Source organism: Poecile atricapillus, chromosome 10, assembly GCF_030490865.1.
Source record: "Poecile atricapillus isolate bPoeAtr1 chromosome 10, bPoeAtr1.hap1, whole genome shotgun sequence".
Lineage (NCBI taxonomy): Eukaryota > Metazoa > Chordata > Aves > Passeriformes > Paridae > Poecile > Poecile atricapillus.
The window spans coordinates 4,654,580-4,668,381 of NC_081258.1; the positions used below are offsets into that span (position 1 = coordinate 4,654,580).

The 13,802-nt window shown below is 40.4% G+C and overlaps 1 protein-coding gene across 2 annotated transcripts in view; it reads left to right on the plus strand.

Moving 5' to 3' along the window:
• The window catches only part of CDH8 (cadherin 8), a 152,300-nt gene that overhangs the window by 56,753 nt on the left and 81,745 nt on the right, over nucleotides 1–13,802 (plus strand). The gene's annotated exons all lie outside the window — the stretch shown is intronic.

Below are 13,802 nucleotides of genomic sequence, written 5' to 3' on the forward strand. Positions count from 1 at the left end.
GCATGGATGATGAAAGGGAAAAACAGAGAAAGCTGTGGAAAAAGATGGTGAAAAGGGAAATTAACTGTGTGAAAGCAGAAAAGAGAAAGGAGGAAAACGTAATCTTCTTAATATATTTTACTTATATTTATTCTTTTTGTCAGATTAGTGTGAATCCATTTCCTCATGGATTAATATATTAGAATATTTTCTGCATAGTTTGCCCCTGTGTTTGCAAGTGAACATCCTTGCAGAGGCAGATATTGACACTCCCCATGACACACACCGAGTGCAGCTCATCTTCAGCTGTCACTGCAGCCAAAGGGAAGCAAAGCCACCAAACCAAGAGAATCCATTTTAGGGCAATAGAAGAATTCAGCAGAAGCAAAGGCATCAAAACCTGGCCGTGAAATGCAGAGGAAATTCTAATGCATTTTAGTGTTAGGTTGAGGATAATGTGCTTTTCAGTGATTTGTCTACATCTGTCAAAGCAAGGTAATTGAAGGAGTGCCAAGGCACTTTGTGGAATAAGCAGCATCCTATCACAAAGTTTCAAAAACACCCCTCTTTCTTATTGAGCTAAAAAGAGGAGGAATAATGTGAGGAGCCAGAACCATCTCTCACTCACAGCACAGAGAGTTACACCGAGACATTGTCAAATCCAAGTGTGATGTGCTGTCTGCATGGTCATACCTCAGGCTTCAGCTTTGAAATCGACTCTCCTCCAACAGATTTTCATATCTTCATTGTGAACTAAGAACAAGCTTGTGCCAAAAATGATACGTGAATTTTCGAGCCTTCATTTCAGTTCTTTTGCTAAACCACAGCTTTTATACATTGAGTTACTTTCATACAGCAGCACAAATATAATATGGATCTGCTTTCAGAAGATATTTCAGCCAAGCTCTAGGTGAGCAAATGACTTAATTAAATAAAATGAGAATAAGAAAAGCAAACCAAAACAAAGCGGTGTGAGAGAAGGAGGAAGGAAAATTGAATGCTGTCATTCCTTATGTAAATGGGATTTATGTAGTATTCTACAGAAAAAAAGAGAAATGTATGCAAGAGAAGAAAAGATGGTTTCTGATCACAAAGCCTACTATAAAAATAATTTATGTCTGCATATTTATAATCTGTGATAAAGACATGGCCCCCATCCAAGCTATATTCACTGTAAAGAAGAGGAGAAAAAATAAACCAAAAAATGAAAACTTTGAGAGGAAACTGATCAGGAGATGAATAAAAATTTAGTTTATTATTAACATGAGGTTTAAAAGATGGTAAATGCAATGAGAGTAAGGGAATAAAAGAGAATAAAAGATGAAATATTAGTAAAAGAGAGATAAAATTGGAGAAAGAGTGAAAGAGGAGGGAAATATGTGAATAAAGGCAATGAGAGATGAATTATAAGTTAAAACTTCATCTAGGAAAACATTATTATAGAGGATTGTAGGAGAAATAGCCAATGGCTGGATGTAGTTTAGGGAATAGTGAAAGGGGCTGGCTCCAGGGGGAAATGTTTCACCTGTTCCCCAAGCATGTTGGGAAAAAGAGAGACACTGAACTGCCTCTGGAAATGACAAAACTTCATGTTCTTATGGTTTGTTAGTCTGCATGAAAGAGTTTTGTCCAAAAGCCAGTGTGTTGTAACAACAAAACAGTTGTTACCATTACTAGAGCAACCTATATGGTAGAGATTTGCAATAGATCATCTGACAGGTCTGAGGTTTGTTCCTGGAGCTCTGGGAGTTTTGCTCATTTATCCCTTAGGATCCCTGGCCCTTCCCTGTGTTTTCCAGGACATTCCTGGGGGTGCAGGTTTCCAGGCTGCTGCTCTACAGAAGCACCAACCTGCACTCCTGCTCTTTTATTGACAAAAACAATCTATTTCTCTGCTGTTGCTTTGAAACTCAGAGAATGTTCCTGATTGCATTACATGGGACATGAATGGGTGTAAAATCTCTGAAGTAGAGGCAGTGGAGTCTGTGTTTTAATCTCTGATGGAACCAAATGTCAAGGCTGGATGAGAGTGTTACCCTTCATTAATGTTGCTGTTACTATTTCCTTCTGCTTTCTCCTCTTGATCCACAGGTAGCAATATCAAGAGATGAAGGAAATGATTCTCTGTAAATGATTTCAAATTTTTTGAAGATTTTTTTAGTCCTCTTAAAATTGCATTAACTCTTCTATAATGTTTATAAGAACAGAGTTCAAGGAATTTTTATTATTTTCCCCCCACTAAGAGCATTTCACTTCCATTATCCACTTAGTTAATTCCCTTACAGAGATCTCCACCCACTGCCAATTTCAGCCTTGACTTTTGTACAACCCAGGCATCACTAGGCAGGGTTCTTAGGATAAAACAAAGTTCTACTCAACCTTTTCTTTCCTCAAAATGCTTATATCAATTTTCTGCTCTGAAACAGAAGCTCATATGCTCCCTATATATAGTACTTATGTAATGAGGATGCAGTACAAGGCATTTTATTTTTGGGCCTCAGGGGAAGGCAACGCATGAAATACAGATGAGAGCTTTAACCTTTCATTGTTCTAAGGTTCTAACACGATAAAGTATTTCTAAGAGGTACCTTAGACCTGGTCTTATGTTCCTGGCTAGAAGAGATGTATTATAGGAACGTCAGACGTTACTTGGACTATCTAGAACTGGAATGAAACACTATGGGGATGTGACAACTGGTTTCCAACTGATAGAGAGCAGGGCTGGATGGGATCTTGGGCAGGAATTGTTCCCTGGCAGGGTGGGCAGGCCCTGGCACAGGGTGCCCAGAGCAGCTGGGGCTGCCCCTGGATCCCTGGCAGTGCCCAAGGCCAGGCTGGACATTGGGGCTGGAGCACCTGGGACACTGGGAGCTGTCCCTGCCATGGCTGGGGTGGAATGGATGAGCTTTGGGGTCTCTTCCACCCCAGTTCTGGGATTGTGTCCCTACCTGCAGTGTGTGCCAGCCCATGGGGGGCTCTGTGTGTGCCAACGTCCCAGAGCCGCACACGGCCACGGCTCCCCTGCCTGGTTTTTATTCTGTGTTTCGGTGCTCTCTGGAAAATCCTGCTTCCCTGCCGAAACAAAAGGATTTGCATGGCTCTCCTCCCACTGCCTGGTGCAAAGAGGATCAGTATTACCCGGAGCTCTCTCTGGGAGGAGAGCTGCTCACTTCTCAGCTGTCTCTGCAGAACACACTCCCACACCCGCGCTCGCTGCCGGCCGCGTCACTGTGCTCAGAGTTATTCTGAAATCTTTTATTTCTCTCTTTGAGCAAAGAGACCAGCACATTCCAGGGAGAAAAAAAAAAAACAAACCCAAAAAGTTTTGAGAGCGAAATTGAATTTTTTTTACTCTAATTCCTACATAATCTACCATAGTAAGCCCTGTTCCCCACCTCCAAAAATGATGAATTTGCTTGTGAAAGCTAATAGTGTATATGGAGAATATGTTCTTTGCTGAAACTGTGAACTTTAATCTTTTAATTATGATATTAATTTTCTTAAAGCATTAAAGATCAAAAAGCGAAATCTGTGGAATTACTTCATTATGGCAAATATTACAAATAGGAAATATTTTTTCTGTAAATCTTGTTTAATCACTTTTAAATGTAAAAGGGCACACTGGGGTAGAAACTCAGTTAAAACCTTAAAAAAAAAAATTATCTGTACTTCTGGGAGTAAGAACCCCAAGACTCTATTTTTTTCCCTCCTCATTTTTCTATGAGCTCTGTATCTATGCCTGCAATGAAGATAGATTATTATATAAATGAACGAGCAAGCTTAGAAGAACCATAAGGGTAACTGGAACCAGTTCTGTAGCTTATTTAAAGAAAAAGGAAAGAAAAGGGAAAAAAAAAAACCCACACCCTCTCTTGAATGTGTTCTGTTTCTGTGTTACCTTCTCAGCTACACACAGATACACGAATTCCCCAAAGCAGGTGGAGAGGTGGTAATGGGAGCCAAAGTGGATGTTGTCTCCTGACAGCAAAGTTTTAGGATCCCTTTTTTCAGGAGAGGAATGAGGAGTGAAATCTCTTGATTTCGCTCTCAGCGAAGCCGGGAGTGTTTAGACAGCGAGTGTCATGTTGAAAGACAGGAGACGACTGAAGCAGAGTGACAAACGTGTTGGTGAAATAAAACAGGACACAGATGGAAAAAGAACAAAAGCCATAAGGGAAGAGAATTCTCTCATAGTTTGCCTGAATTAAGGTAAACAGACAAACTTTAATAATCTCCAAATATTAAGGCTTCTCGTGACAGTCACAAGGAGAATAAAGTACACACAGTGGAATTCAGCCTGACATTGCTCTAGAAAGGCTTTTGCCTTTGCCACTTGAAAATATTAACAATATGAAAAAGCTTAGAATAATAATTTGTTTTGTCCTTAAATGCTTCCATGAAAGGTCTTTATTGGAAAGGGTTTGGGCTTTCAATTGAGTCAGAATATCAATTTTGAGTTTTGGCACACACACATCTACTTAGGAATGTTTGCTTGATTACTCCATTACCGATAAGAAATTATATCTTTTTTGTTTTTTTTAAAGCAGAGCAGAATTCTTTAGTCCAGTCAGGAGTATTAGGACCACACTGTACATACTGCAGCTTTGCTTTCCAGTTCTCCCAAAGATATTCATTCTCTTCCACTTACAAATTGTTTGCAAAAGGACAAAATCTGCTCTGTATGAAATCAACACACAACATCTGACATGAATAGTGATAAAATAATGTAAAAAATCAGAAAGTTGTGATAAAAATCTGACCTGAAATGTTGTGAAGATCAACCACACTGACTTGCTGGGGTTTTTGTCATTGATTTTTAAGGCACTGAGCATGACTCTTAAATCAATGATAGTTTGTCACAAAATTGTGGAGTAAAGGGACTGCAGCACTGGGGTCAGCTCCAAATTAGCCCAAAGGGTAAATGCAAAGGCAGTGCAGAAGCTAAGGGGAAAACCAGCAGATGTTTTAAAATATGGCAAGAGTGTAATAGCTGTTAAATATATATATATATACATATATATAGGCGTTGTCTTGTTCCTCTTGTGTATAATCTCACACAGTAGCTGTGGTAGCAGGGAGTTTTCTGGGAGATTTCTTTGGTGAGTGTGTGTGTGTTTAAAATGGTCACACACAAGCTTCAGGAAGGGCTCAGGACATCCAGCACCAGGGCTGGCTGGCTGCTCCTTAACCCAACTGGCTACTGAGCCTTGAGAAAACACAGTTCTGAGCATGTGCTGCTATTTTTGTGCTTTTCATTTCTCATGGAGCCTGATCAAAAATGTCATTATTTTTCTGTACTGTTCTTATGTGGTCATTATGGGCGTGAGGACCATGATGCAATTAATATTCTTTAGGGATTTATAGGCTGACCCTTTAGTCATCCCCCTCTATATTGTCCTATTGTGCTAAATCAGTTATTGACAACACAGAATTACCAAAATCAGTGGGATTGCTCCAAGTAGTTTGTGCCTATGGCAGGCAGTACTTGAGTGTTGAGGTTCTGGAGGCACTTCTGTGTGGCCCTTAGGAGCAAGGCCTGACTCAGCTGTGCAGGGTGTGGAGCTACTGATGTGTGCTGGTTTCTTAGACAAACCCTGCTTTTCTGCCTCTCTGTTCACTGGCAGAAATTTGTCACAAATTGCCCATTTTTGCACACATGCATTCCCTTGGCACAAAGAAAAGTTGTGCATATGACACACAGTGAAGATAAACTCTGCAGGAAAAATCTGCTGGGATCAGAGCTGAAGACAGAGTTCCTTATGGAGCTCTTCCAAATAGAGAAATCCATCTTCCTGTGATGTTCCTGGTTTGGGATGAGGACAGACAGACAGAGCTGTCACATGTTGATCATGTGATGGCAGAGCAGAGGAAATTTTGGCAGTCTCAGGTGAATGTCCTTTGTACCTACAAGAATCTGTCTTACTGTGGTTTTTTCTCTTGCCTCCTAGTCACAAGCATCTTGTTCTTGTTGCAGATATTCTGCTCCTGAAATCCTTTGTGGTCGCTTCCATTTGTACATATCAAATGCGTCATCGTGTTTGTGTTCTGTGACTGTGTGAAAATAAGTTTCTGACTCAGGTTTCTGATGCATTCTCCTCTGGTTACAAGTTTAAATCTATTCTCAGCATGGATTTCTCACAATTTCCCCAAATGTAAAATTCTGAAGGAAATAAAAAAAAAGGTGTTTCAAAGAGCGGTATGGTTTGGTTTTGCAGGCTTTGAAGTTGCGTTATCTCATTTTTCTAAGCAGCTTGGCTGGTGACATAAGCCCGTTTGATGGCTAGGGGATGATGGCTAAGTGGAAAACAGAGGGATGAGAGGAAGTAGAGCAGCACAGGTTCCTGCCAGACTGGTGCTCTGTGAAATGCCACAGAACTGCTCTGCAGCAGGATCTCACCTTCTTCAATCACAGGAAATGTAGACGAGGTCTCACCACAAGGTAGAAAGTTCTAGGTCAGAAAATAAAGTTCAGTGTGGTAATATTTTCACAGAAACTTTGATTACTGTAATTTCTATTCCTCTGCTAGTACAAAGACTTGGCTTTAGATCATCAGAGACCAACACTCCTCAAATTCTTCATTATGCAGCCTGTGTTAGACATCTCTCTGATGGACACACTTGATATTTGGCAAAATGAGATGCAATTCAGAATGCATTTTTTCTCTCTGGCACTGGTCATTCCCCACCCTGCCCTGAGCTGGCTCTGTTTCTGGTGAAGTGCTGAGTGTGCAGCTCTTGGTTTCCCATGAGAAGAGCTCACAGCTGCCTGTGCTGTCAGCACAGCTTCCCTGGGAATGGGCCCAGGGAGCAGCTGATGGTGCTGTGTCCCTTCCCCGGGGCTCAGAAGGGCTCTGCTGCCTTTTGCTGGCCCCACAGTGCCCCAGGGGGACAAGATTTCATACCCTGCTTTTGTGCCCTGGGTTACAGGCTGGCACTCCAGGCTCTCCCAAGCAGAGCCAGCAGAGCCCCAAAGCTGGAGGTGATATCAGCCACTTTCCAGTCTCACCACACAAAGTCAGAAATGAAAGAATTTCTGCAGTAAGCAGCCTAGGCTGCTTTATTATTTATTTCTATTTTTTTTTTACAATACATCTGAGCATAACCTGAAACTTCCATTGGAATCAACAAGACTTACGGTACCTTTTTTTCTGCTTGGTAATACAGTGTACAGTGATCATCCAATTTTACTGCCTTTGCCTGGGGACCTCACAGAATGAATGCTGATGAAATAGTCAATTGATTAGAGACAAGCAGTCTTTCAAAAAGTCCTGAACAGAAGAAGAGCTATTTCCCATTTCTCTCACAAATATCAATTAATATTCTATAGCGAGGGGGATATCTAAAGGGAGAATATAAAAAAATAGCATGAAAGGAAAACATAATTCCTTAAGCCAAACATAAAATATATTTTACCCTTCTGCTGTTGCCTGTGATGTTTCAAACCGTGTACTAATCCTAACAAACAGCCACCCAGGGGAATTTGCAAAGGAATACCTGCAGGCTCTCTAATGGCACCATCTCATAAGTTGTAGCAAGAAAGACCTGCCAGCCTTAAAACTGAAAAGGCAGAAGGTGACTTCTTGTTAGATCCACACAGGTAAACTCAGGTAAGATCAGCCAGGATAATTGCCAGGGAGGAATCCACATCCCTAAATCTGAATATGTATTTCTGTTGCAAAGTACTTCTGATTCCAAAATGTTATGTGAAAGAGGCAGCATCAGAGTTCCAAAACAATTAGTTTATGCAGACAAGAAATGGTAAAATCTGCAGTTGATTAGATTTCCCAGGCACGCTTCCTCCAGCCCTCATTACAGAGCTGCGAGGTGCGGGGCTGCCAGCTCGCTCCGTTCCCTGTGTGTTCACACAGCCTTTTTCTCCAGGCATAGCCAGCTCCTCTCATACTTCTGCAGTCACACATTTGCATACAATATGTTTTTCCCATTTCCCTCACATGATAAGAAGTCCTTAAAACGGCACATGAGCAATCTGCACAAACACTGTTGTGTTTCGTGTGGTAGGTCATGCGTTTGTGCAGAGATTTGGACTCAGACATGTACTGCATGACATTAACATTCTTTAAAGGTTTTATTAACCTCCTAAACTATCTACTCCAGGAGTTGCATTGAGAAATATGTAATATTTGGGAGAAACAGTCTGGATACCTCTTCTGCTTATGGAGCTAAACATCACTTAATGTATCAAAGGTATGAAAGGAATATTTTTCTGTTGGAACCAAGAAACAGCTTCTTGCATTTTCCTGCATGGCACTACATGATTTATTATAGACCAAGTTGATGGATTCTTTCAGATTCTTCCACTGAACCAGATTTTTAGTTTAGATCACCAATTCTTTAGGGCAGGATCTGCTATTTCCAATAGGTCTGTAAAGTACTGAAAAATCTCTCTGTGCATTTCAGTGACATTACATTCAACAGTTATATAAAACAAAGTGGCAAAACAAGCAAGTAACGTTTTGTCACTCATGTTTAATATTAAAAACAAAATATTAACTGTATCAGCTGCAGTTTACTTCAGAAAGTGTTTACAGGTGTCTATATGAGTATACAAGTGCACACAGGTATTTATTCAGAGATACATACAAGAGGAAATGGCCTTTAAATGCTCCAGGGCAGGCTCAGGGTGGACAGCAGCAGGAATTTGCCCATGGAAAGGGAGCTCAGGCCTTGGCAGGGGCTGCCCAGGGAGCTTTGCAGTGCCCATCCCTGGAGGTGTCCCAGGAAGGGCTGGAGGTGGCACTCAGAGCTCTGGGCTGGGGACAAGGTGGGCATCGGGCACAGCTGGGACTCCGTGGCCTTGGGGGGCTTTTCCAGCCTCACTGGTTCTGTGATTCTGGGATTCTGTGATAGAATTTAATGTAAACAAACCCAAACTTCTTGCAAGGTTCTCCTTGTCTGGAGTGTCAGGTTTACACGCTTGCTGTTCCTGAAATTAGAGACTGGGGTGGCCTCTTCTGGGTACATCCACAAAAGAGAGGAGTCACAGGATTGAAATTTAGGCATTCACATTAGCTGGCCAATTTAATTTCTGTTCCTCTCTGGTCAGCCAAAAAAGGGGGATGCCAGGAGAGGATGATTTTGTCTTCCTCCCTCAGGTAGAACAGGCAGCTGGTGCAGCTAGGTATCCAATTTAGCCAGTTGAGTCTAAAACTGAGTTGTGTGAATAACCTTCTTTTCCTTCTTCCTTACCTTAATCATCATAAACAAGATCATGACAGCATCACACTATTTCACTACTTAGAGTCAAATAAATTACAGCTGGGAAAGACAAATTACCCTATTAGTTAATCTTCCTGTCTTTCTAGGGTTTTCCCTTAGAATACATTATTCCAGCATCCTGTGCAAGAGAGTGAACTCTTCACTGAGGAGGATTTTGTTATTTCCCTTGGGAAGCTATTCCTCCTTGTACAATTTCTCATTGTAAGAAAGCTTTTGTTGTTTTTCTCATTGCAGAAGATAAAGAGAAGTCTTGTATCTGTGTATTTATGTGGTTCTCACCTCCAACACACCACTATTGCATCTGTAACATACACAAATTTTCTTTCTCATTTCTGCCTCTAGAAATGATTGCATATTGGATTCTGCCACAGAAACAGCACGATGCATACTGGCCTTCCTTGGCAAGCACAAGTTTTCCATTTTTCCCTCAGTGGACTCTTCTGGCCCATATCTCTATCCTTTAGCTCTGCTTAGGGTGACATCTATTGCCTCATTCATTTTTTTGTTCATTAAGGGTGTGCTGGACACTTAAAAAGCAGATTTTTAATTATTTTTTTTTTTTTAACATGCTTTCCTTAGTTGTGGGAATACCTAGAAAACTCACCCAAGCCCTCTGTCATCTGTTCCCAAAGGTGTCCTTGACTTTTTCCATGGTTCTGAGGTGCTGTGGGCTCTGCAGGTCAGGCAGCAGCAGCACCATGTGCTGGCAGCATTGCTTCCCAGAGGGATTTACATCCTCTCCTCACAGAATCATGGAATCACAGAATTCCTGGCTTGGAAAGGAACCTCAAAGGATCATCCAGTCCAACACCTCCTTGTCTCTCTTGTGTCTGTGTTTGTCTTTCCTGGCACTTGGCTCTCGGGGTCTCTGGGGAGAGAACCGTCCTGCACTGTGAGATCTGATCCACACATTGGACTCCCAGAGCTTTGGCAATGAAGTATCTGTTAATAAGAATAAAAATACATTCAAATACAGGTGCAGAAGCTAGGGCTGAAATAATAACATGTGATCTGCAAAACAATCCTTAAACACTCACGCAACATCCCCACAATTTATATGTGTGTATGTATTTATATATCTGCATGAACACCAAGATCTGCAATGATATTTTATGTGGGTAATTTGCATATGTTAACAAGTTCTGTAGTGCTTTAAACAGATTCCTATTTCAAATACATTTTCTTTATTTGGTTAGTGAAACCTCTAATTCATAGATTTTGTGTTTAGAAATGGTCTAATGCAATAATGCAGGATGATAAGGCTTAAAACTATGTTTTTGCATTTAAAAACCCAGCAACAATGAAAAACAAATAAGAATAAGTTCCTTCAGCTTTGAGGCAGTAATAATTTACATGTCAAGAAGTTATGCAGGTTTTTATGAGATTATTGCAGTTTTATTCAATAAAAAATTGTTACCATGACAACAACTGTCATGCTACCTGTGAGATTATAGCAAAGAAGGACAGTGAAGAAAAGGCTTCATTTTGGAAAGAATGCTTATCTGACCTGCTGGGTACAAACAATGCTTTGTGTGACCACCCCTGGCAGCAGGGCTTCCATCAGCCCAGCTCCAAAACCAGCTGAAGGTTTTTGAAGCACAGGATCCTCTTAGAAAACAAAAGAGCTGGTAAATAATGGCCAGGCTTTGTCATGCAAATACTCTGCTAATGCCCCATCAGGTTGGTAATCAGATCTTCAGAATGAAATTATGATTTCAGCCTGTCAAGATTTGGGAAGATTGGGAGAGAAAGAGTGAGTGAGACCAAAAAGGGCATCAGAAAAGAAAAAAAAAACAAAACCCAATAATAATATTAAAAAGAAAATTCCCCAGAAGTCCCTGGGAAGATGAGAAAACATGGTCCCACCAGGTTTCATTACGGTCACGTTATTTATTTTTACCAGCCATTACAAAATGGTTGTTCACTGAATATGGATTCATGTAAATTCTTGGCACCAACTATGCATTACCTCCTCTAGAACATTCAAATTTGATTTTTTGGAATTTTTTTTCCCCCCAGTACGCACATTTCATTGCCACACCAAAAGAATTTGCTTTCTCCCTGTGGCGGCATATGCATTTTTCTTTCTGACTAATGTGCAGAATCTGTACCCTGACTTGCACATAAAAACACAGCCAAAACAACAGAAAAGCAGTAGCTGAGCACACACATCTTATTTTTCATGATGGTTTTTAATCTTACTTTACCAGCAAACACAGGCTTTCTCACCTAGCCATATAAAAATAGTTCTGTTGTTAATTGTGTCTCTGATTGTTGCCCTGTTGTAAAGACAGAGTAAAACAATCTGACACTGACAGAGTAAAACAATCAGCAATGGCTAATGGTTAAAGCACATTAGAAGTGTTCATTAATTAAAATCTGTTGAATCTCTGTGCAGTCTATATTTATGGTGGTTAAATCCATATTTAAGGGTCATTAGCATTGCAAAATTGTACCTGAGGAAAAAAACACACAAAGTTTTTCAACAGAGCATCTTAAAATTTGCTTCATCTCTCAAAAAGAAAAAAAAAAAAGGATTTGGTTTAAATAAGGCAACATTAGGTACATAAAGAAAAAAGAAACTGTGATTATGCTGTTGGGCCAGATTATATAAAACAGCAATATTATTGTAATTAGGACAACAGTGACTTGGACTACAATAGTGGCTTGCTTATAAAAATGGCACCATTTCAAATTTATAGTCTCTGGCTAAATGAGTTTGTTGTAGCCTTGACAAAGAAACAAACACAAGCCAAATGCAGTCAAAATTAAATACAAACAGGAACCTTAGCAGTTGATTTGCTGAGCAGAACCCAAAATGTTGTTTTTCCAAGAGCATTTATTTAACAAATGCCCTTCCCTGCATTCTTACAGCCTTTTCAATGCAAACTTTTTATCTTTAAAACTTGAAGCTCATTGTGCTTGTAAAAAATACTGATGTGCATGTAGTTTATAACTCCATCAGTAATGGAGTAAAACCCTGCTTAAATATTGATAATCCAAAGCTTGGAGAGTCGTGGTGTGGAGGCTGCCTAAAAACAGCCATGGTGACTGTGAGTTCCTTTTTCCCTTGCATTGTTTCTCACCATCAGGGATCAATCATTTCTCCAAATCTGTTGGTGCCCAGGTTGTGCTCACCTGTGGGCAGGGGATTGGCTGCTCCATGGGAGCTCTCAGCACATTGCAGGGGAACCAGAGCAGCACTGACTTAGCAGCATCACCTGCAGCTGCAGAGAGAGCAGGGTTTGCTCCTAAATATCCTGATTATTGCCAGTGTGAACAACATAATGTAGCGTGTTTCACACCTGCAGAAAATTTGACTCAAGGCATGAAGAAAAAAAAAAAAAAAATTGAAAAAAACCCCGTCAAATGAAAGGTGATAAAATTTAAACTATGCCAAAGCTTAACTAATTTCAGTAGTGGAAGCAATTTCTTTAATTTCTGTTTCATGATCACTCACATCTTCCCTAAACAATTTTCATCAGTAAGATTGTTGGGAGCAAATGACTGGATTTGACAGGCCTCAGAAGGGTGTGTGATGGTTGGAAATGCAGTGCTGAGTGGCAGAGACTGGATGGGGAAAAAACTGATTTCTAGCAGGCAGGAGAGTATTTCAGTTGTCCATTCCCTCCATTAATTTTATTAGGTGAGATGATAATCACACTTCAAGAGACCTGTAAGGGAAAGAAGAAGATCATGCCTTTCCCCCTGCCTTATGTGTATTTTAACTGAAAATACTGACACACATATTGCCCATGTATTTTTAATATATACTTCAATTGAACTTTGTGTCTCAATAAGTGATTGAATTATTTTATATCACAAGAAGAAAATCTTGGTAGCTGAGCATCAGGATTGGAAGCAATGTTAGACACTGATTAACTCTTTTTATTAGGGTGTATTCAACTTTAGTGTCTAATGAACACTTAGGATAAAGAATGTGCTTATCAAAGAATCAGCATATCCATTCAAGTCTGGGAATCTTGAAATAAATATCTATAGAAAGTCTTCAGGAATTCTCAAGTGAAGTAAGATAAGAATAGAAATTATATATCAAATCTTTCTAAACAAGCAATGTAATTATTTCTGAAGGCCTTTGAAATGAGAGCCAGCTAGGAAAATCAAACACAATCTCCAAGAAGTCAACAGTTTTATTTCTTTTATTTTCCTTTTTTATATAAAGTATATAATGGAAACAAAATGAAGCCGTCTAGATAAAATACTCAAGTAAAATTTCCACTTTGTGATGAGCCTTATCTTTTTCCAGCCCTGTCCCATTGTGTGATGTTCTTCACAAACCTCTTCTGATTTAGGAGAGTACAAACCACAAGTTTTATGATAGCAGCCACAGAAACAAGCACATCAGCTGCTCCTTCAGCCTGGATCCAGCTGAAGGAAGCTGTGAGCCTGCATCCATGGCTGGTGGTGCCCTGGGGCAGGGTGATGGACATGGGGATGTGCTGGGATGTGCTGAGATGTGCTGGGATGTGCTGGGATGTGCTGGGATGTGCTGGGATGTGCTGGGATGTGCTGGGATGTGCTGGGATGAGTTGGGATGTGCTGGGATGTGCTGGGATGTGCTGGGA